Source organism: Piliocolobus tephrosceles, chromosome 6 (genome assembly GCF_002776525.5).
Source record: "Piliocolobus tephrosceles isolate RC106 chromosome 6, ASM277652v3, whole genome shotgun sequence".
Classification (NCBI taxonomy): Eukaryota; Metazoa; Chordata; class Mammalia; order Primates; family Cercopithecidae; genus Piliocolobus; species Piliocolobus tephrosceles.
The window spans coordinates 58443543-58466324 of NC_045439.1; the positions used below are offsets into that span (position 1 = coordinate 58443543).

The 22782-nt window shown below is 35.0% G+C and overlaps 1 long non-coding RNA gene across 3 annotated transcripts in view; it reads left to right on the plus strand.

Moving 5' to 3' along the window:
- Positions 1-22782, plus strand: part of LOC111549494 — a 302423-nt gene that overhangs the window by 273492 nt on the left and 6149 nt on the right. For all 3 annotated transcript variants that reach the window (XR_003309652.1, XR_002733756.2, XR_003309653.1), the window contains one exon: positions 10445-10572. This is a non-coding gene — a long non-coding RNA (uncharacterized LOC111549494). The remainder of the gene's footprint in view (positions 1-10444; positions 10573-22782) is intronic.

Sequence of the window (22782 nt, forward strand, 5' to 3'; positions counted from 1 at the left end):
TTCACGCCATTCTCCTGCCTCAGCCTCCCAAGTAGCTGGGACTACAGGTGCCCACCACCATGCCCGGCTAATTTTTTGTATTTTTAGTAGAGATGGGGTTTCACCGTGTCAGCGAGGGTGATCTCAATCTCCTGACCTCATGATCCACCTGCCTCAGTCTCCCAAAGTGCTGGGATTACAGACGTGAGCCATCGTGCCTGGCCAAATAGCCTCTGTTTTAAACATTTGGCCTCAAATAGTGAAATCCTATTAATCAGTAAACAGTGATGAACTAATAAACACAGATTAGTTTATAAGTGAGTGTGGTGCCTCATAGAATTCTGTCCCTCATCCTTCACTCTTTCCACTTCTATTTTTATGCTTGAGTATTATTTCCCATTTCTGTAAAATATTAGTATTTTCTAAATGTATCCTGCAAAACACCTATATCAGGATCACCTCTGGTGCTTCCTGAAATAAAAACTGCTGGGGCATCTGCCACACCTGCTATACCAGAGACTCTAAAGGTATTATTGTGGAAGATGCGTTGAAATGCTTTTTTGCTTTCTAAGGAATCATTGACCTGTGCGTTGATGCATCTTAGTGTATATCTTGGGGTCCTAACCATGACTATCCTCTGAAGAAGGTCTGAGGCAAGGGTCATGGAGAATTCAGTTATGTGGGGGAATCAACAAGAGATGGAGTAAAAAGATTAGACAATTGGTGAATGTTTCAGGATGCTCACCTTAGATGCTGTGTGGTTTCATGACTTTTTTTTTTTTTTTTTCATGACAGCCCACCATTGAAATGACTTTTAATAGTAACATTCAAGTCCTCTCTGGGGTAACAGTCCACAGCAGGGCTGGTGGTAGGGGCAGAGGATAAGTATTATTCCACATTCACAAGATGAGTCATCACTCAATGTAGAATCTTTGTAGTGTATGTGTGTGGCAGTTATACTGAAAAACATATTAGAAAAAGAATGCTCTATTCAAAACAATACACTTCTAATGGGAGTCCTTTGGCTGTCAAGCTAAAGAGATGTTTTGGGCAGTTTTCTCCTTGCAATCCTAATACAAACTGTGTAGGAGACGTTCGTCTGTTGTCACAGGTGAAGATGAGCCTCATTAGGCACAGGCCCTCAAGTGCTAACCACATTCTCTGTAGACAGGTCTAAGACATTAGCTAATGGCTCTTTCGCCAAATGGAACTGAACAACTTTCATCAATAAGAACTCTTGAAAACACGGAGTGTTGCTGTCTCAGGTCACTAGCGTTTAAAAAAAAAAAAAAAAGGAAATGAAATTCTTATCCTCCACCCTCAACTTTAAGAATATTGTTTAATTATATCTTTTAGAGATTATTTCCTTCTTATTATCTGTCAAATTTCTGGGAGTGGGAAGGTTCTTTTCAGTTATTTTCTCACATGGAATTTATCTTTTTTTTTTTTTTTTTGAGACGGAGCTTTAAAAAAAGTTTCAGTAACAACTGGATGAGGTCAGAATATCTGAAAGTAGCAGAGTGATGCCTCAAAGTCACTACAAGTTTGGGATTTTGAAAAGTACAATTGAAATTCTAAAGATTTTGGTATGGTCTGAATGAAAATTAGATTAATAGGTGACTTGTGTTTGCTAAAAATTGGCACTTTGGTGAAGAGTGCTTTTGTTGTGCCATGTGTTGACAAACCAGCTAGAGATTTGTCAGATCTCTACCTCACTGTTGAAAGCCACTGCCTAAGTGAATGTCTATGATGGGTTCACTTTGCAAGACAATAAGTAGGTGATTTAATAAAGCCAAATTCCCAGTATGTAAGTAATTTTTTAAATCAGTTACTTGACTAAAGTACACATTCTTTACTAAATTGATTTGACTATAGACAGAATTTGAATATCAAAACCATCCCCCATCTCATTGGTGAAGACATTATTTGCCCTTGGTATCTTAATGAAACCCTATAGAAATGTCCTTTTTCCTCAACTGGTATGTCAAAGGTTGACGCTAAGATTCCAAATTCCAGACTGAAGTGAAGATGTTTTTTTGCCCTCTCCCAAACTTATATGTGCCTCAAGAGGTATGATTTTAATGAAAGTGCCTTTTCAGTCTTAGCTATTACATCCAGCCCGACACCAGAATACTCGTTATTGGCAAGTTCAAACATTTTAAATCATGAAAGATTTACATGAATGATGTAAGGTTTGAAATGTTTTATGGCATGTTCATTCACACTAAATCAGCCATTGCCTTTTTAGACTTTTCTTTCAAGACACTTATGCAAATCCAAAATGACAGGAATAGATTCAAAATGATTTTCAGCAACTGAAGATTAGCAAAAAAGTGACAGACTTAGAAAGTACTTCCCTTTCTCTGAGGATGAAAACTTCCAGACATTGTGGGTTGGAGCAGACTGGAATGAGAATAGATAAACAGATTAAAACTATTAATTTCACCTTTGTTATTAAAGCACTAAGTTCCTTACTCTCAGGATGCCTCCTCATTCTGTCCATGGGCATTTGGAAGGAATAGCATCTTTGGCATACATAAAACCTGCTCTACTCAAAGGTTTTATCTTCTGTGTTCTCCACATTGTGCTGAATTGAACTAGCATAGTAGTTTTGCATATTAAGCAAAAACTCTGTGGCAAAGGACTGAATTGTTATTTGATGAATTTGACACAGCTCCCACAGAAGTTGACTTTTATGAGTCAACTTTTATTATTATGCATTTTCTTGCAGTTTAATAAATATGTAATTAATTGCTTATCAATAAGCATAACTTGTTTATTGGTGCCCCTTCATAGTTTTCAGCCACTTTATTTCTATTTTCCCATATTAACTACTTCTATCAACAGAATCCAGGGGTGTAAAGGGCACAAGTGTTGGTGTTATTCATTAGATTACTTGAAAATTTAGTGGAGAATATAGAAAAGAAAATAAGTAATCATAGTAAAACTCTGTAAGTACTATGGAGAAGAATCACAGTTATGGTGATTATGGCAGATTATATTTTCCAAAGCTGGCTGCATCAATATCTTGTATCCTACATGCTATTGTAAAATTAGACCTTGACTTCTATCAAGAGGTGGAGTCTAATTCTGCTTCCCTTGATTCTGGTCTGGCCACAGTGACTTGCCTGTATCTGCAAACATGAGACAGAAATGATGCTGTGGGATTGCTGAGGCTAGGTCAGAAGTGTGACAGCTTCTGCCTCGGACCCTTTGAATCCTTGCTTTCTGCATACTGTGCCTTGGAGTGTTTCCTCTTTGAACGCAAAAGCCTATACTTCCCTTTAACTTAGGGAAATGAGGTCCCTGCTCAAGACCCTGTGCCTCTGGGTGTTATTACACTTTGGAGTGCCTTCCTTGGAATTTTCTAAGACACCCTCTGGTGACTGGCTGGGGCTGGCAATGTTGTCTGGACAGAATACCAGCTATGGTCTGAATGTGAGCTCCTAAAATTCATGTGTGGAAATTTTAAACCCCAGGGATGATTTTAAGAGGTGGGGCCTTTGGGAGATCTACCTTCCTATACCTAGTCATTCACAGAGATTTCTACGTAATGAATGTTTGTATCTCCCCAAACTTTTATGTTAAAATCTAACCTCCAGTGTGATGGTATTTGGAAGTGGGGCCTTTGGAAGGTGATTAGGTCATGAGGGCTCTGCCCTCATGAAGAGAATTAGGGCCCTTATAAAGGAGGCCTGCAAGAGCTTGTGTGATCTTTCTGCCATGTGAGGACGCACAAACAGGCATCTGTTTTATGAGCCAGAACACTCACCAGATACAAAATCTGCTGGTGACTTGGTCCTGTCATCCTCCAGAACTGTGAGATGGACCTCCATCCCTGTTTATCTAATTCTCTACCCAACTCATGAGATTTACCAGATACTTAAGGAGTCATGCCTAATGGAAATTAGGAGCTCTGCTAATAATTTCCAGGAGAGCTGCTTGATATGCAATATCCTCTTGCTGGCCAATGCTGTACTTCTTTTATGGGAACTATGTGAGATTGGGCTTCCAAAATGGTGCTGACATGCTGATTTGGGGTGACTTGATCTCATATTGGACATGAGAGGAGTCTAGGGTTTAGGGCTAGTGACAGTCCATCACTGATTCCTGGGATTGAGTTACCATCCATGTTGCAAATGCAGTGCACACTCCAGTCTACAGCCTTGTGAGTCTTACACTGGGCTGAATAAGTGATGGGCATTTCTTGTGCCAGTGGAACTGCTTTTGTCTACAGCAATAAATAAAATATTATGAGAGAGCTACCCACCACATGTGTTTGCCTAGACAGACAGACACACACACACACATACATAGAAAAGGAAAGAAAATAAAAAAGAAAAATCCAAATCATTATCAAGTGATAAAGCAATCAGCAAATCAAGACTCAGAGGTCTCTATACGGTTGAATGATGAGTAAAGTATAGGTAACTAGGTCAGACAGCTGGAAGGAGAAGACCTCGGAACTTAGAAGAATGTTTGCATTTATTATCTCGGTATCAAGGGATGCCAGACTTCAGAGTGTGGACATAGACATAGATGGTTAAAGTGAAATGAAGTGGAAATCACTGATGTTTCTAAGGAAGTGCAGGGACTCACAGAGGTGACTTTGAATGTAAGTAACATTTAAAATAGAAACCCAAATTAATTATATATAACTGGATATTTATGTATCTCCTAAAACCCAGAAAAAGGATGTTTCTCCTGTATCTGTCTTAAAACACATTTAAGGGAGATGCACCTAATTAGCCAGAATCCTGAAATTCAATATGGAAAAAAGCTCTAAGGGATTTTATTTGTGGGTCAATAAATACAAATATGTCAGCTATGCTTTAATTTATGATTTCAATAATATTTCTGTGTTTAGAAATAAAAATAAACTTGAGAATTATGCTTTATTCCCAATGTGATTTTTATAGTTTGTATCCTGAATATATATTTTTTGCAACAAAGCTCATTTCTGCTAACCTAACTTCTACCTTGAGGTCAATGTAACATTTTAATTCATAAGTAAATCATTCTTTGTCTTTAGAAATTTTTGATAACTTAAAAACGTTTTGTTTTAAATTATTTTTGCATTGAACAGTATGTATATTGTTATAATACTATTTTTATTAAGAAAAATGAAATCATATCCAAGTATAATTTCATTTGGTAGCTAATAATAAGTAATTAAGCACAATCTGGGAATGAATAAAAATTTCAGTTCTTTGACCAACCTCCAATTCTTCATTTTCTTTTTCAGTAATGTGGTGGTAACACCATCTATATATATTATAGAATTGAGAGAAACAACAATAAAAATAACATAATTTGGTTCTTTCATCTAGAAAGTACTCAGATACATACCTTATTACATCTAGGGAGGCATAGTTCCTGTCTTTTATGACCTAATGGCTGATAATTCTGTGACTAACAGCTTAAAGATGGGAATAATTGAAAGTGACCTCTATATGTTAGAGAAATGATCTATTGAAACCAAGACACATTATGGTTGGAAAATTCTTAGGCACAATAACTACAAAATAAGTAAAGACTTTCAAAGCGCAAGTATACCATAAAAATACTTAGGAATTGCAATAAGGTACAAACTATAAATGAGTCAGCAACACAGGGTTATATCCAGAAAAGCAAAAGGGATACAATTAATTATGAAGAGCATGCTAATCCTCTAGCCTTACCAGTGAACACATTCTTGCTGATTATTCAAAAGTCTTGTTTTTATTTCTGCATTTTAAATAAGATTGAAAAAAATAGGCTAGAGGAGGACTTAAATTTGTGAAGAGATTTAAATTTAGGGTGACCATACGTTTCAGTTTACACTTATTATTCTGGCATAACTATATGTGAATGATAAATTATATGGCCCCCTTGGATGATAAAAATCTTTATGAAGGAGATATTCAGCAGTTTTTTCTCTATCTCCCAAGTCATTTAACATAAAGAAGTAAAGAAGCTGAGAAAAGGATAAAATGCTCTTTCTCTAGCTCTAATCTGACCTAGACTAGACTCTTGTGTGGTACTTCTTTAGGGAGAACCCTCAATGGCTTCATATATTCCCTTAGGATAAAGTTAAAAATGTGTAGCATGGATTACCAGGCCCTTCATGAACCTGCCTCTTCCTGCTGACCTCCCTAGGCTCATCTCTTTATACTTCTTCCCTCAATCTATACTCCTTGCACATTTTTCAAACTATCACCCTCTTGTCTGGTGACTTGGGCCAACCAATATGTCCTACTGGAATAATCTCTCATTCTATACCTCCCAGCCTGCACTTCCCTTTATTAACTACTAGCTGCCCTAGTGGCCTCAGTTCAAGTATGACTTCTTCCAGAAAGTAGTCTTAGACCACTGACACCTAGGTTAGGTGTTTTGCATCCTAGGTCCTTCTATAGCACTTTCTGCTTACCATAATCATGGCATTTGTCCTGACATGTTTTGATTCCCTGGTTACTTTGCTGTATTCCTAGTTATAGACTGAACATTCCTCAAGGATAGGTATATACTCAATGTGTAGCTGAGTGATTTGCGCATAAGAAACAGTTAATGAGTGCATGTTGAAATGATCTGTTGAATTAAAGACTCCCCAGTGTCAAAATTTTCTTGTGTTTACACAAATAATTGGTCAGGTCAGTAAAAAAAAGTAAAAAATTGAGCTATAATCTGTAATTCTGGGTTGATTAATCACAGAAGCTTCTAGTACTTTTCAAGTCTGTCTGTATTTTTGTAGTCTGAACTTTAACTGCTCCAGGCAATGTTTGTGAGACCTGCCTTAAAGCTCTGGGAATGGACACACCACAACTCTTTGGTAATGTTACTGCATTGTTATAAGCATATTTGATATTAGGAAATTCACAAGAATTACCTTTTTTAAAAATACTAGATATTAATTGATTCTTCATGTATTTTAGATAGATTTTTCCCTCAAGAAAGGCAGATGATTTTCAATGTAACAGTGCAACTGTTATTAGGAAAGGCCAATTTTTGCACGGCAAATGGATATATCCAACATTGTATTATTCTATGAGGAAGTAACTCTAAAAAGCATCACTATGTTTCTTCTTAGGAATAATTTATTTATTTATTTATTTTTTATTTTTTTAATTATACTTAAGTTCTAGGGTACATGTGCATAGCGTTCAGGTTTGTTACATATGTATACTTGTGCCATGTTGGTGTGCTGCACCCATCAACTCGTCAGCACCCATCAATTCATCATTTATATCAGGTATAACTCCCAATGTAATCCCTCCCCCCTCCCCCTCCCCATGATAGGCCCCAGTGTGTGATGTTCCCCTTCCTGAGTCCTAGTGATCTCATTGTTCAGTTCCCACCTATGAGTGAGAATATGCGGTGTTTGGTTTTCTGCTCTTGTGATACTTTGCTAAGAATGATGGTTTCCAGCTGCATCCATGTCCCTACAAAGGACGCAAACTCATCCTTTTTTATGGCTGCATAGTATTCCATGGTGTATATGTGCCACATTTTCTGTTTAACTTTAAAATTTTGAGGTATTAATATATTTCCTTCATATATATATATATATATATATATATATCATTTGTTCTCTTACAAACTGTGTTAATATTTTCTAACTCATTTGGATAGAGAGAGCTAATTCAGGTATTGATGACTGCTTTCATACATATATTTATGTATTCTCACTACAGGTATTTTCTTTAATTATAAATAATTGTCAATCATAGAGTCTTACTATGCTGTAAGATGCTGACTTAAGTGTGCTTCATGAATTAAATCAAATAATTCTTAGAAAAAAGAGGTGAGCATATTGTCATACTCACTTTATGAGTAAGCAGATTGAATTCCAGGGAGATTATATAATTTGTAACAAATTCACATTAGATCTGGAATTTGAACATAGGTAGACTGGCTTCAAAGTCTCAACACTTAACTACTCTGTCATTAATTTTATGGGACTAAATAAAAATATTTCTATTAATAGGCTAATCAGAGAAATTTCTTAATTAGAAGTGAAACAAATCATCTGAACATGACAGAGTAACCTATGAACTGTAGTACAGAAATCTTAGTATAGACAATCAGTGATCTCATGGCATGGTGAACCAGCTTCCCACTTTCAGAGCATAAATCAACACATGGGGCAGGTAGACATTATAGATGGCATAAAAAGGAACATTTCCAAACATATATCAATCCATCTATTAATCCATTAATTTAATAAATATCATTAACATTTTATTACATAATATCTCTAAGTTCTAACACTAAGCACTGTGAAAAATACAAACTATGAAATGTGGCCCATCCCTAATGGTCTCTATTTAAAAATAGCACTTTAAGTACAATCAAAGTAAGCACTTTAGGGTTCTGCTAACATTTTGCTTGGATTAGGATGGTGGTATTGATAATTTGGACAACAAGGCTTAATAGGCCCCAAAAGGTACAACACTGAATAATTTTGCCTCCATGAAGTAATTATTAGAGTTAAGTACAGCTTTCTAGGTAATATTTAGGCCAACTAATTTTGAGAACCATGGAGATACAAATGTTAAATTTTTTTGTTATGTGTCACACGATATAATACGGTTCTTAATTTTGGGAGGAAGGGCATTTATCCCTTTGGCAGTCTACTGAGGCCTCTTAGAAGTATCTGTTCCTGAAATGCTCTTTAAAATCAATGAAATTTCAAACATGGAATTACAAAGAAAGCCAATGAATTGAAATTCACTTATATTCATGAATCTCTTGAGGGTCCCCCAGTTAATAACCCTGGTGGCTGGGGTTGAAGAATGTTTGGCAGAGTAGAAGTGGGATATAGTCACTGTGGGTGTTATGGGTTGAAATGTGTTTCCTCAAAATTCAAATGTTGAAGTGCTAATCTCTAATGACTCAGGATGTAACCTTATTTTGAAATAGGGTTGTCATGCATATAAATAGTTCAAGTCCTACTTGAGTAGAGTGGACCCCTATCCAACATGACTTGTGTCCTTATAAAAAGGAACACATGCACAGGAAGAACACCATGTGAAAGCTGGAGTTATACTTCCACGAGCTAAGGCACACCCCTAGCCAAGAAGCTTAGGAGAGAGGCCTGTAACAGATCCTTGCCTAGAGCTTTCAGAGAGAGCATGGGCCTGCCAACACCTTGATCCTAAACTTCTAATCTGTAGAATTGGGAGAGGATACATTTCTGTTGTTTAAGCCATTCCTTTTGTGCTAGTTTGTTATGGCAGCCCTTATAAACTAACACAGTAGGAGAAGAATGATGATCTTTTCCAAATTTCTTGATTAGGCTTATAGATTGTTATAACAGAGAAGTAACGGGTACGTTAAAATTTGGTTGCCCAGAAACATTCTGAATGGTGAGGGATAATTGTGAAGTAAAGAAATTTAAGGTTAGGGAAACAATATTGTTTATGGAAAATGGATTTTAGTGTCAGAAAGACCTGTGTCCAAAATCTAACTCTGCTGTTTATTAGCTGTGTCACCTACAATATATTAATCTCTCTGAGCCTTAGTGTTCTCATCTGTTGAATGGTAATGATAATAAATTTCTAGCTTATATAGTTAAGAAAATAAAAGACATAAAGTCTGAAAATAAAACAGAACATCTTAAAACAGGGCTATGTACTGTGCTAAGTATTCAATAAATGAAACTCTTGCTAGTATCTATTGTTATTATTCCCTAATTAGTGTTTACACTTATAATAATTCCCCTATAGGAAGAAAGGAAAACCAGTTTTGTTATTGCTTTTCCCCTTTTACACTAGATATGAGAATCTTGCAATGTCCTTGGTTTGGTGGCTATAAGAGAGTTATGGATATATCATTATGAACCTAACTAGGAAATTTATTGGTAGAAGGAATTTATAGTTTTTTAAGTGAAGTGATTTAATTTTTAAAATAAATGTTTTAGTTTATTTACAGTCCAGTGTAGCACTGACTTATCCAAGAAAACAGGTTAACCAAATCAAACATTTCCAGACTAGAAAGGTCTCATAAAACATTTTTCTTTGTGTCCCAGAACATTTTATTTCATATATGTAGAAGGACAATAGTCAAACCCAGAATATAATTTTTTGATACAAAGGTAATGCTTTTTCATTTTAGAATTTTTAAAAATATAAAGAAGAAAATAAAATCACTATTCACCACAAAAGCCATATATTTTTAAAAAATCACTACTAATGATATATATATTCATGTGTATATTTGTGGCTAAAAATGTACTAATAAATGTGGCTCAGTTTGTCCAAATTGTTTTATATTTTTCCTTCTTTAAGAAGTTTTATCCTGACAAGTTGTATTATTTTTCAAGAATATAACACTTAACAACTTCAACATGTGTCCATATATTTATATACCCTATAATTTATTAACAATCTCATATTTTGTATATTTACATTGTTTTAAAGCATTAAAAGTCATTAAGTTAATATTCTTGAGCATAATTCTTTGTGAATCTCTTTCATTATTTCCTTAGAAGAAATTCCTGGAAATCGAATTATTGATAGACCACATGAACTCTACTTTCGGGTGACATATGTAAAAAATAAAACCCAATACATCTGATTTGGGATTCATTTTCACATGGAACATATTTTGATTAAGGTAAGTGAAAAATAAAACTCTAGTTAAAGAGCCAAAAGACTTATGGATACTTAGAAGCCAAATATCAGCCTTCCTGGTTTAGTGCTCCGCAGACAAGGCCTTGGGTTGCCTGCACCACAACCTCGTCATGATTATCATTGTTTCATTACGGTCTTCATCAAGGTTTTAGTAGCTAACATTTGTGAAGTGCTGTAATATGTATTTTATGTATTATTTTAATAAATCCTATCAGTAGTCTTATTTAGTGGGTATTACCATGTCCATTTTGCATAGGAAAAGATAAGTTTAATACATATTAAGTAAATTTCCAGTGTTCCAAATAAATAGCAGAATGAGTTGAAAGTCAAGCCCACTGCTCTCTGATTTCAGAGCTCAGGCTCTTACTCACTAAGCCCCACAATCTCTCCAAACTTTTAAGGATCCCCAGGATTTTCAAACCTGTTCACAATTTAGATCAACTGTAATCTTTCTTAATTAGACACCTGTTACATCTGCCTTGATTTTTCTCTCACCTGAAAATTGTATTTCTACTTTTGGGATGGCCCTAGTTTCCTGTTAAATACCTGAAGCCTGGTAGTACATGACAGGAGCATTTGAAAATCTATGCATTTGAGAAGGATAAACTATGGCAAATCTTTCCCATCCCCTGTGTCCCTGATGCTTCCTGTAAAAGACACTGTGTTCTATATCCTTTCACTCTATTACCTTAGGACTAATTCAGAATTTATGTAATTAGAATTTATTTTAAAACATCACTGGACTGATTCAGAATTTACGTAATTAGAGTTTATTTTGAAACATCACTTATGATGCTTGGGGCAGAGAAAATAGGTTTTTATTTTTAGTGAAGAGCATGAAGAGCATATGAGATTGCTAAAATCTTGTAAACTTGACAGCTAACCTCATTGTAATTCTCAGAAACCAATGTAAAAGGGAAATAATATCTAGAAGATCAGACATGTTATCTAGAAATAATCCCGTTACAATGACTAAAGGCAGGCAAAGGAAAAAACATACATTTAAAGAAAAGCATTTACATAATCTTTTGAATTTTTAAAATATGTTATGAAATATACAGATATTTCTCAACACTGCTAAAGCTACAAATGAAGTAGTTCAATTTGATTTAAAAAGTTAAGTGGTGACTTTGGATAACAGTCTACCTTTTAAAAATTACTTCAGTATTATTAGACAAACGTACCTAAATTCAATTTTTGAAAAATATATTTTATCCAAGACTTGGAAAATAGACTAAAAGAAATGGAATGCAAAAGTTTGCAATAGGCCTTAACACATCAAGCCCTTCTCCTGTTTATAAAGTTTATGATCTATGAGGCTGCTTTTCTAAATTCATTCAGATTTAAAATGTAACATTTAAGTTGTATTTGAGGGGTTGTTTGCTTCTGTATATCGAGAAAATGAAGACAGATGGATTTCTGGAGATCTCATTGATGCATTTATTACCATATAAAGGAAAGAGAATGAGAGGGAGAGAGGAAGAGACCGAGAGGTGGAATGAGAGTGAGAGCACGAGAGAGGACAAGTTACTTGCAGGTTTACTATTTGGGTCTCATTGGTGAGAATGTTTGCAAACCAGAAAGAAAGGTTCTGAATGGCTAAATTTGGTTGTTCCTCAATGTCTACTGAAAAATTCAAATCTGCTTGAGTTAGATGTTTTGTGTTGTGGAATTGAGGGAATGATTTTTCCTTTTGCTAAATTTAAACTTCTTCAGGACATCCAGGTTTTTATGCTGAATATAGTGTTTGGTGCTGAAGAGTGGTTAGGCTCACGAGAAAGAAAGAGGAAGAAAGAGCACTCATTACAATGTCTGGCATAGAAGTTGATATTTTCTTTATCCCGCTTACATAGTAGATGAAGCAAGGGGAAAGTTCTGGAGAAGTTTGCCATTACTTAAGATGAAGAGCAGAGATACCTTAAGGTGAAGAGCGGAACTGGAGCTGATAGAAATAGAAAGATGCTGCCTCTTGTCTCTCTTCATCTCATAAACCATCAAGAATTTACGTTTAAAGGGACTGTTATCTGATATTCTTTGGTTAAGTCACAAATCAGTGTCATGTGTAAGTGTATTTCAGGCTTTGCGAAAATCAGGCATGAAAATGCACACTGATAAATTACCTTCTTCTTACACACTTAACAGGATTCCTATAATGGTAGGCACAAAGTGGCGTTGAGAGACAATTCTCCACAGGTGTCTCGACTTTTCTAAACATTTTGTGGGTGAGGCCCTAATGGATCTTTGTCCTAGACGTCTTTACAAGGATATCTGAATAGTGAAAAATTATCTTCCTCCAGAGGAAAGAGGAGGCATACTTGCTGTACATTATAAAAGATTCATTTTCTTTAAGCTCAGAGTTTCTTGTTATGCAACTCACTTCCTCACTACATCTGTAACATTCATCTGAGTCTATTCACATCACCCCATGAAACTTGGGAGGAAAAGGGAATTGCTACAAATATTCTGATGGTCAGGCTGTTTGCTGTGCCTTAAGTAGTAAATGTCCTCTGTTTTAATCTCAGGAGTCTCAGGTCTTTTGCCAGCATCCACAAAACTGGCAGCCTAACTTGTTAAACTCTAAAGACCCTTCACTGTTCTTATGGATAGGTTTTAAATAAACACCTCTTGAGTAACTAAACAGTTTTCCTGGCAAATTTATATAACTTGATTTACATAAAGTTGAATTACAACTTTTAAATAGTATTAACATATATTGGAAAAATCAAGGAGTACCCATTTCGACTGGATTCATCATCTTGGCCCTCAGAGTTGTTAAAAAATATTATTCTAATACTTTTTAAAATGATGAGGGAGACTTTATTCAAGGGGAGAGATCAAACTCAACTTCAAGTACAACAAAGACAGCTGAAGACTGATAGCCAACAAGCAGAATGAGGGGCTCACTGGATGGAAATTAATAAGATAAGACATCAAGAGTATAAGAATTCTTGCTAAACTGAATTACTAGGATTTTTGCTGAAGGCAGGACAAGGGCAGATGTCAAGGGTAGGGGAATAAGGAATTTGATTTGATGTCAAGGGTGATACTATACTAAAAGTGTGGGAATTCTTGCTAAACTGACTTGGCAGGATTTTTGCTAAGACTGGGCTAGGCATACCAAAGACAGGACAGAGGCCAAGATTGAGGTGTAATGGAAAGGAGGGCTTAGAGGAGCCTAACTAAGATTTGGTCAAGAAGAGAGTCTTTGTCAGAGTTCAAAGGTTATGTGTAGAAAAATTCTTATTTGTGTGGATGGAAGGCAGTAGGGCAGTGGATGCTGTGTGTTTCCTCTATAGAAAAATATATCTATATTATTTATCATTCCTTTGTTATGTAGGGTTTCTGTTGGCTTCATAGGGAGTAGATATTTATTGCAGTTGCAGCTCGGATGACACTCCACCCAGGAAACCTGTCTAGATCAACCAAGCCAGAAATATTTCTTGTTTCCAGGAATACCTACAGCTCTCTATTTGTTTCTGAACCTACATTTTGGGGACTTATAACTTACTGCTGTGTACTATAGCTTGCAGTATGGGACTTCTAATTTGTATTATGTAAAACTTTATTATCTTTTCTAGATTTGAAATTCATTAGATTTTTAGTCATTTTCTGATTTATATTTGTAAATCCAGAAATGCTTCACATAATTCCTTAGCCATAGCAAGTATCAAAAGTCCCATTTCCCCTTTCCTCCATTTTTACACACACACACACACACACACACACACACACACGCATATATATGTACATTCAATTCATTTTAAATGTTTGCTTTTTAGACTTTAAGATCATATAGGCTGTAACATTCAATGCATTGCATTGAGAAAAATGATGATGAGTGATGGCTATTACAATATTCATGTTTAATGCACCACTTGGCAAATACTAGTAAGACATTACAAAATTCTAAAAGGCATAATTAGAGTTACAAGGTTTGCTTTTTGAATTAGCAGTTAATGTGTGGACTGTCTTTGATATTTCCAAAGCAGCTGGATGCAGCCTTATGTGAATTAACCACAAAGGGAGTTTGATTTCAGTTTTTACTATTTTAGCTTTGTTTAAAATGTATGTTTGTTTCTCCTAACCACAGTCTTTCAGGGTTGGTTTCTATTAGGTACTTTGAAGCTAGGGGCCATGTTTTTTCCATATATGTGTAATTTATGATGCATATCATTTCCTAATAAATGTTTCATTAATGTAATGGGAAGTCTTGGATTTCCTTTTTAAATTGTGAATGATGCTTTTTATCTAGTTATAAAATAATTACATATTCAGTGTAAAACTTTGGAAAGAAAAGATTTCTTTTATATACACAAAGCACCTTAAATAATAAAACCAAGATGACAACTTTTAACATTTAAATGGACCTATTTTATTTTTGGGGGTAATCTCATGTGTTTCACAAATTTCATTACTATATATATTTTAAAAATGAAATCATTGTGTATGCTGTTTGTAATACAATTTGCATTAGGTTAATAGTATGTTGTGCATACTTTCCTACGATATTATTTGTTTACAAGATGCATAGTATTCCACTGTATGGATGTAGCACAATTTCTTTGATTACCTACTCTTAGAGGTATAATATATTTTAAATTTAGTTCTTAAGATACTGTTTTGAAGAATATCATCACTGAAAAATATTTGTGCATATACTGTGTAATTACCTTATTCTAAAACCCCAGAAGTGAAATTTCTGGATCAAATAGACATATATATTAGATTTCAGAATGAAGATACTGATTTAAACTACTGTTAACATTGCTAATCACTGATACATGCTTTATATTTTATCTATAAAATACATATGTATTATATATATGTATATGTATTATATACACATATATAATATATACATATTATTTTATACCTATAGACAAACATATTACATATATTTGTAGGCAAGGATAGAAAAAATAACATACACAATCAAATATATTAGATTCACTTGTCTACTTCTTGTTCAGAGTTACAAAATATACATTATAGTATCTTTTTTTGTACACAAATATCAGACTACCTATTTACTTTCTTCTTAAACAAGACTGATGAATCTAATTTAGCAAATAATTTAAAAAATATCAATATTCAATAAGATATTTTAAACACATTTAGGTTAATCAGTTCTGCTTTAAACTAACATAAAATTATATTTTTTTATTTTGATGTGACTATTTACTCTGGATATTAATTTATTATCAGTAATTGTCACTTGCATGTGACATTCTATTAAATAATATATGTAAGGTACTGTCTTGTAAATTTTAGGTTAACTCTTATTTACGCAAGTAACTTAAAACAAAGTCTCTGAATTACAAAGCATTTAACAAACTCAGCTGATGATCCAAATACATTAAAGGTAAAAACACAAGTAGGTTAAAAGTAAAAGTATGGCCAGGCATGGTGGCTCACTCCTCTAATCCCAGCACTTTGGGAGGCCGAGGTGGGCTGAGGCTGAGGTCAGGATTTCAAGACAAGCCTGGCCAACATGGTGAAACCCCATGTCTACTAAAAATACAAACGTTAGCTGGGTGTGGTGTTACGTGCCTATAATCCCAGTTACTTAGGAGGCTGAGGCAGGAGAATCACTGAAGTGGGAGGCAGAGGCTGCAGTGAGCCCAGATGGAGCCACTGCACTCCAGCCTGGGCGACAGAGGGAGATTCTGTCTCAAAAAAAAAAAAAAAAAAAAAGAAAAAAAAGAAAAAGAAAAGAAAAAGAGAGATCAAACACAATATTTAGTAAACAAAATAGGAAACAAAACTATGTGTATGTTTTAAAAACTTTAAGTATGTTAAATGAAAGGCAGGTACATAATTTGGAACTCAATTTGTAAGAAAATATGATTATATATGCAAAAAAGTTTCAAAGGAGGAACATTAAAATGTTAACATCCATGCAATAAAAAAGGGATAGGAAAATATGTACTATGCTAATACTAATAAAAAGATAGTAGCTATATTATTATCAGCAAGATTAGATTTCAGAGCAAAGAATGTTAGCATAAATAAAGGATATAGCTTCATAATAATAAAGGGGTTATTTAGTCAAGAATATACACAATCCTAAACAATCAGGCACCTAATAGCAGAGTTTCAAAAATATGAAGGAAAAATTGATAGAACTGAAAGGTGAGATAAACACATCATCAGTTATATTCACAGGTTTCAATACCTTTCAATAATTGATAGAACAACTAGAGAAACATCAGTAAGGATTTAGAGGTGAACAATACTGACAACCAAATCAACATAATTGACATTTTTAGAACACAGCCACTTACAACAGCAGAATACACATCCTTTTCATATGTATGTGAAACATTTACCAAGATAGACCATGTTCTGGGCCATAAAATAAGTCTTAATAAATTTAAAAATATTATCAAACCATACAAAGCATATTTTAAAATCATAGTGGAATTAAATTAGAAATCAGTAAAGGTCACTGGAAAATTCCTAAATATTTGGAAGCTAATATACTTCGAAATAACTTATGAGTAAAGTATAAATACAAAAGGAAATTAGAAAGTATTTTGAGCTTAGTGAGAATTAAACACAAATATATCAAAATTTGTGAGTTACCATAAATGATAATTTATAGTGTTAAATATATTTATTTGAAAAAATTCTCAAATCAGTTACCTCAGTTTCCATTTTAAGAAACTAGTAAGAAAAGGAGCAATTTCATGCTATTGTGGAAGAAACAGAATACTATCAGAGTAACAATCAGTGAGATAGAAAACAAAAGCACAATAAAAGTATGATGAAATCAAAAGCTCGTTCTTTGGAAACATTTATTAAATTGATAAATCTCTGGCCAGATTGATTAGAAAGCAACGCAACAAATCAGAAATTGCCCATATACGGAATAATATAACTAAAGATTCTACACATATTGAAAAGATAATAAGAAAATATTGGCCGGGTGCGGTGGCTCAAGCCTGTAATCCCAGCACTTTGGGAGGCCGAGACGGGTGGATCACGAGGTCAGGAGATCGAGACCATCCTGGCTAACACTGTGAAACCCCGTCTCTACTAAAAAATACAAAAAACTAGCCGGACGAGGTGGTGGGCGCCTGTAGTCCCAGCTACTTGGGAGGCTGAGGCAGGAAAATGGCGTGAACCCCGGAGGGGGAGCTTGCAGTGAGCTGAGATCCGGCCACTGCACTCCAGCCCGGGCAAGAGAGCGAGACTCCGTCTCAAAAAAACAAAAGAAAGAAAATATTATGAACAAATTTTTGTAAATAATTTGATAGCTTATATGCCTATGAAAGACATAAGCTATTGAAGTTTGTTTAAAAAGATATAGTTGACCTAAATAGCTCTGATAAAAAAAAAATGGTTTGTAGTTAAAAACCACTTTACAAAGATAATTCCAGGTCCAGATGACTTCCCTGGTGAATTTTTGGCCCCTTCTAGAAAATTAAAGAAAAGAAAATACTAGGAAAAACTGTTTTTTGACAGAAATGCAAAGGTGATTCAGGAAAGTTAGTATTTTCAACAAGTGGTGCTAGGAAACTACAAACCTGAATGCAAAAAAAAAAAAAAAAAAAAAAAAAAAAAATCAATAACCTAAATGTAACACTATGAAACTTCTGGAAGAATTAATAGAAATAAACCTTAGTCAATGTGGGTAAGGCAAACATTTCTTAGATGTGGTCAAAATCATGACCAAAATCATGGTTCATAAAATAATAATGTTATAGCTTGGACTTCATAAAATTAAAAACTTCTGCTTTTTGAACAACATCGTCAAACGAATAAAAGAGCAAGCACGGTTTGGGAGAAAATATTTGGAAATATTCATATACCTGATAAAGGATTTGTTCCAGGATATATAAAGAAGGCTCAAAGCTTAATAATTAATACTAAGCAAATAAAGACTGTCTATAAAATGGACAAATATTTTAACATCCCCTTTACCTAATAAGATATACAATGGGAAATAGGCATATGAAACGATGCTTAACATCATTAGTCACTACATAAATGCAACTTAAACCAAAATGAAATACCATTAAACATTTATTAGGATGGCTGAGATGAGAAACACTGACCATACTAAGTGTTAATGAGAATGTAGAGGAAGTGGACTTTCACACTCTGCTAGTGGGGATGTAAAATAGCACAATCAATTTTTTGGAAAAGAGCCTGGCATATACCTACATATGATTCAATCGTTCTACTCTAGACATTGGCCTTCTCTCACAAAAAAAAAATGTCCTTACAAATACTTGTAGATATTCAGCACAGCTTTATTTGTAACAGCCAAAATCTGGAAAGAATCCAAAATTCCACAGAGGAATGGATAATTTGTAGTATATCTATGCCATGGAATACTGCTCAGGAATAAAAAAGGGATGATCTATTCTTACATGCAACAAAATAGATGATACAGAAAATAATTGTACTGAGGGAAGGAAGCCAGACTAAAACAAAAAAGAGTACATATTGTATGATTTTATTTACATAAAATTCTAGAAACTAAACTAATCTATTGTAGTGAAAAGCAAGTCAATGTTTATCTGGGGAAGACGAGGCAGAAACTTGAGGGAAAGGTAACAATAGGGCGCGAGGAAACTTTTGGGGGCAAAGGATATGTTCATTATTTTGATGGTAGTGACAGTTTTAAGGATGTATCCATATGTCAACATCTTTTTGATGGTACACTTTTAGGTATGTGTTCTTGTTTTTGTCAATGTCAGTTATACTTCAGTACAAAATAAAAAGAATTATGTTTATTTTGATTTGAGTATTTGCTTTAGGTATTTATCAGTCAGTAATTGTTATTTGCATTTGATGTTGTGCTAAGGCTAATTGTGCAAAGTACTGTCTTATAATTTTATTTTAATCCATTTTTAATAAGTAACACTAAACTAAAATGCCCCTATAATGGGCAATTTTGAAGACTTTAATGATCTGATTGATATAATGAAGAAAATGATGTGAGGACATGCTTAACTTTTGGATGTCTCATTGCTGTTTGTACTTTAAATTGACATTTATTTCTTTTGGGATCTAAAAACATTTTGAATGTGAATATGTCCTGGAAAAGTGCTTGAAAGTCATTAAGATCATGCATGTATTATACATGTATGCCTAGAATATTCTTGTGTTTGGTGAATGTATATTATGTAGGAGGGGGAAAATATCTCAAGGTTCCTATTTTGCAAATATGAAGAAAGGAGTGACTCTTCAAAATATCTGTTGCCTGTAGTCCCAGCTACTCAGGAGGCTGAAGCAGTAGGAATTGCTTATGCCCGGGAGTCAAGGATGCAGTGAGCCATGATGGAGCCATTGCACTCCAGCCTGGGGGACAGAGCAAGACCCTGTCTATATATATCTAGACGGATATCTGGAGGATGGTGCGGTATTTTTCATGAGGTGTGATTACAAACTGACACATCTAGGACAATCTCTTCCGCTCTGCACACAACAAGGGTGAGGCACTGACCAGCCTGCTGCTGTCTCTCACTTCTGACATGAAGAAAATCAAAATCCTCAGTGCCAGGCTAAAGCAGCTAGGTTAGTATGACGGGTCTCTCTTGACTATTCTTGACATACCAGTTTAGGTTCTTTTATTCCAGTCCACCTTGATGGTTGGGTAAAATATGATTTTCTTCTGTCATATTTAACTTTACTTGGATCAAGCATATACATAAAACTTGCATAAAGTATGAATCTTATTTTAAGAAACTGGGCTGTCAACCTCTGTTAGATTGAGTGAATGCCCACAATGTGTTAGGCATACATGGAAATAAAAATCTTTTAAGATTTGTATTTGTAGAAATGTCTGAGGCGTATTTTTCTAAATGTGTTATTATACTCTTCTTGATAAAGTACTAATGGTGACAATGCAATTTTAGTATCTTGCTACCATTTACTCTGAGCTGTGGCTAAAGAATTTTCTTTTATTCTTTTCTCTATTTCTTTCTTTTTTTTCTTTCTTTTTTTTTTTTTTTTTGAGACAGAGTCTCACTCTGTCACCCAGGCTGGAGTGCAGTGGTGTGATCTTGGCTCACTGCAACCCGTACCTCCTGGGTTCAAGCAATTCTCCTGCCTCAGCCTCCTGAGTAGCTGGGATTGCAGGTGCCTGCCACCATGCCCAGCTAATTTTTGTATTTTTTAGTAGAGGCGAGGTTTCACCATGTTGGCCAGGCTGGTCTCGAACTCCTGACCTCAGGTGATCCACCTCCCTTGGTCTCCCAAAGTGTTGGGATTACAGGTGCGAGCCACTGCACCTGGCCCAACAATTTTCTTTATAGTTGGATGTAATTTTGATTTGTCTATCACTGTTTTCCACAATCACATAAAGTTACTTAAAAATGTTAATCAGTCACTCATAGAAAGCCTTTCCTCAATCTCTCTTGTTTGCAATGACCTCACTTGGGATTACTTACACAATAACTGTCACATTACCTTGCTGTTGTTTTTCTTTGAAATTCTCAATAACATCTTGAGGAGCTGTGTGGTGTGATCTGAACTCTTAACTGCTGAAATGGGCTATTTTGCAGACATCCATTACAGCTCATCTTTCCATAGAAAGTGGTATTAAGAGAATGCTAATGATCCTGAAATTGTTATCTGTTGTAGGTCCAGGTCTCACAGCTGAAGAAAAGGCAAGCGATGCTGGTGATTTATAAACTAAATTAGTTCTGTAACTTCTTGTTGGGGCTATGCTGTTAGGTTTCCAAAGGACATGCTAACTTGATTATTTCAACATGAGCTCATAGTCACATTAACTTTTCTCTTATTCAACAAACATTTCTTTCTTTTCTTTTTCTTTTCTTCTTCTTCTTCTTCTTATTTTTTTGAGACGGAGTTTCGCTTTTGTTGCCCATGCTAGAGTGCAATGGTGTGATCTCAGCTCACTGCAACCTCTGTCTCCCAGGTTCAAGCAATTCTCCTGCCTCAGCCTCGCAAGTAGCTGGGATTACAGGCATGCACCACCATGCTTGGCTGATTTTTGTATTTTTAGTGGAGACAGGGTTTCACCATGTTGGCCAGGCTTGTCTTGAACTCCTGACCTCAGGTGATCTGCCTGCCTTGGCCTCCCAAAATGCTGGGATTACAAGCATGAGCCACCACGCCTGGCCTCAACAAATATTTCTTAATTGATAGCTTGGGTCAGGTACTAGGGCTTCAGTGGAGAATAAGGCAAAACTTTCATTTATCATAGGAAGATCATCTAGTAATCATTTTAGTCTAGACAATATCTTCCATAGTTTATCTTGTGGGTTAAATTGTGTCTCCCTACACACACAAAAATTATATGTTGAGGCCCTAACCTACAGTATCTCAGAATGAGAACTTATTTGAGAATAGCATCACTGCATTATAATTTTGCTGGATAAAATATTCTTGGAGTCTAATTTGTTCTTTGAGCACTTTGAAAATGTCATTCCACTCCCTCCTGGCCTGTATGGTTTCTGTTGAGAAGTCTGTTGTCAGATGAATTGGTGCTCTTTCACATGTTATTTGCTTCTTAGCTCTTGCTGTTTTTTAGGATCTTCTCTTTGCCCTTGACTTTTGATTATTATGTGCTTGGGAATAGTCTTATTTGGGTTGAATCTGTTAGGTGTTCTAAGACCTTTTTGTACCTGGATGTTTATGTCTTTCTCACGTTTAAGAAGTGTTCTGTTATATTATTTCTTTGCAAATGTAATTAGTTGAGATAAGATTACACTGGAGTAGAGTGGACCCTAATAAAATATGACTGTTGTACTTATAAAAAAGATGACTGTATGAAAACATAGAGACATGGAGAGAACACATAGAGAAGATAACGGCAGAGATTGGAGTTATGCAGCTACAAGCCAAGGAATGCAAAAGATTGCCAGAAAACCACCAGAAGTTAGGAGGAGGCAAGGAAGGATCCCTACAAGTTTCAGAGGGATCATAACTTGGTCAACAGCTTGAGTTTTTTATGTTAGCCTCCAGTACTGTGAGACAATATATTTCTGTTAAGTCATCCACTCTGCGGTATTTTGTTATGGGAGTCTTAGGAAATTGATACAACGTGTGTTTAATATTTTTATTGAATTGAATTTTTGCCTCTTTGGATAATTGTTAATCTGTAACTGTCAGTCTTCTTTGGTTACTTACTTACTTCTTTGAGGATTTGATAAAATAAATGTAGCTTCAAAACAGAAAGTTGATGCTAAAATTCTAACCTCCTGAAGTTAGAAAG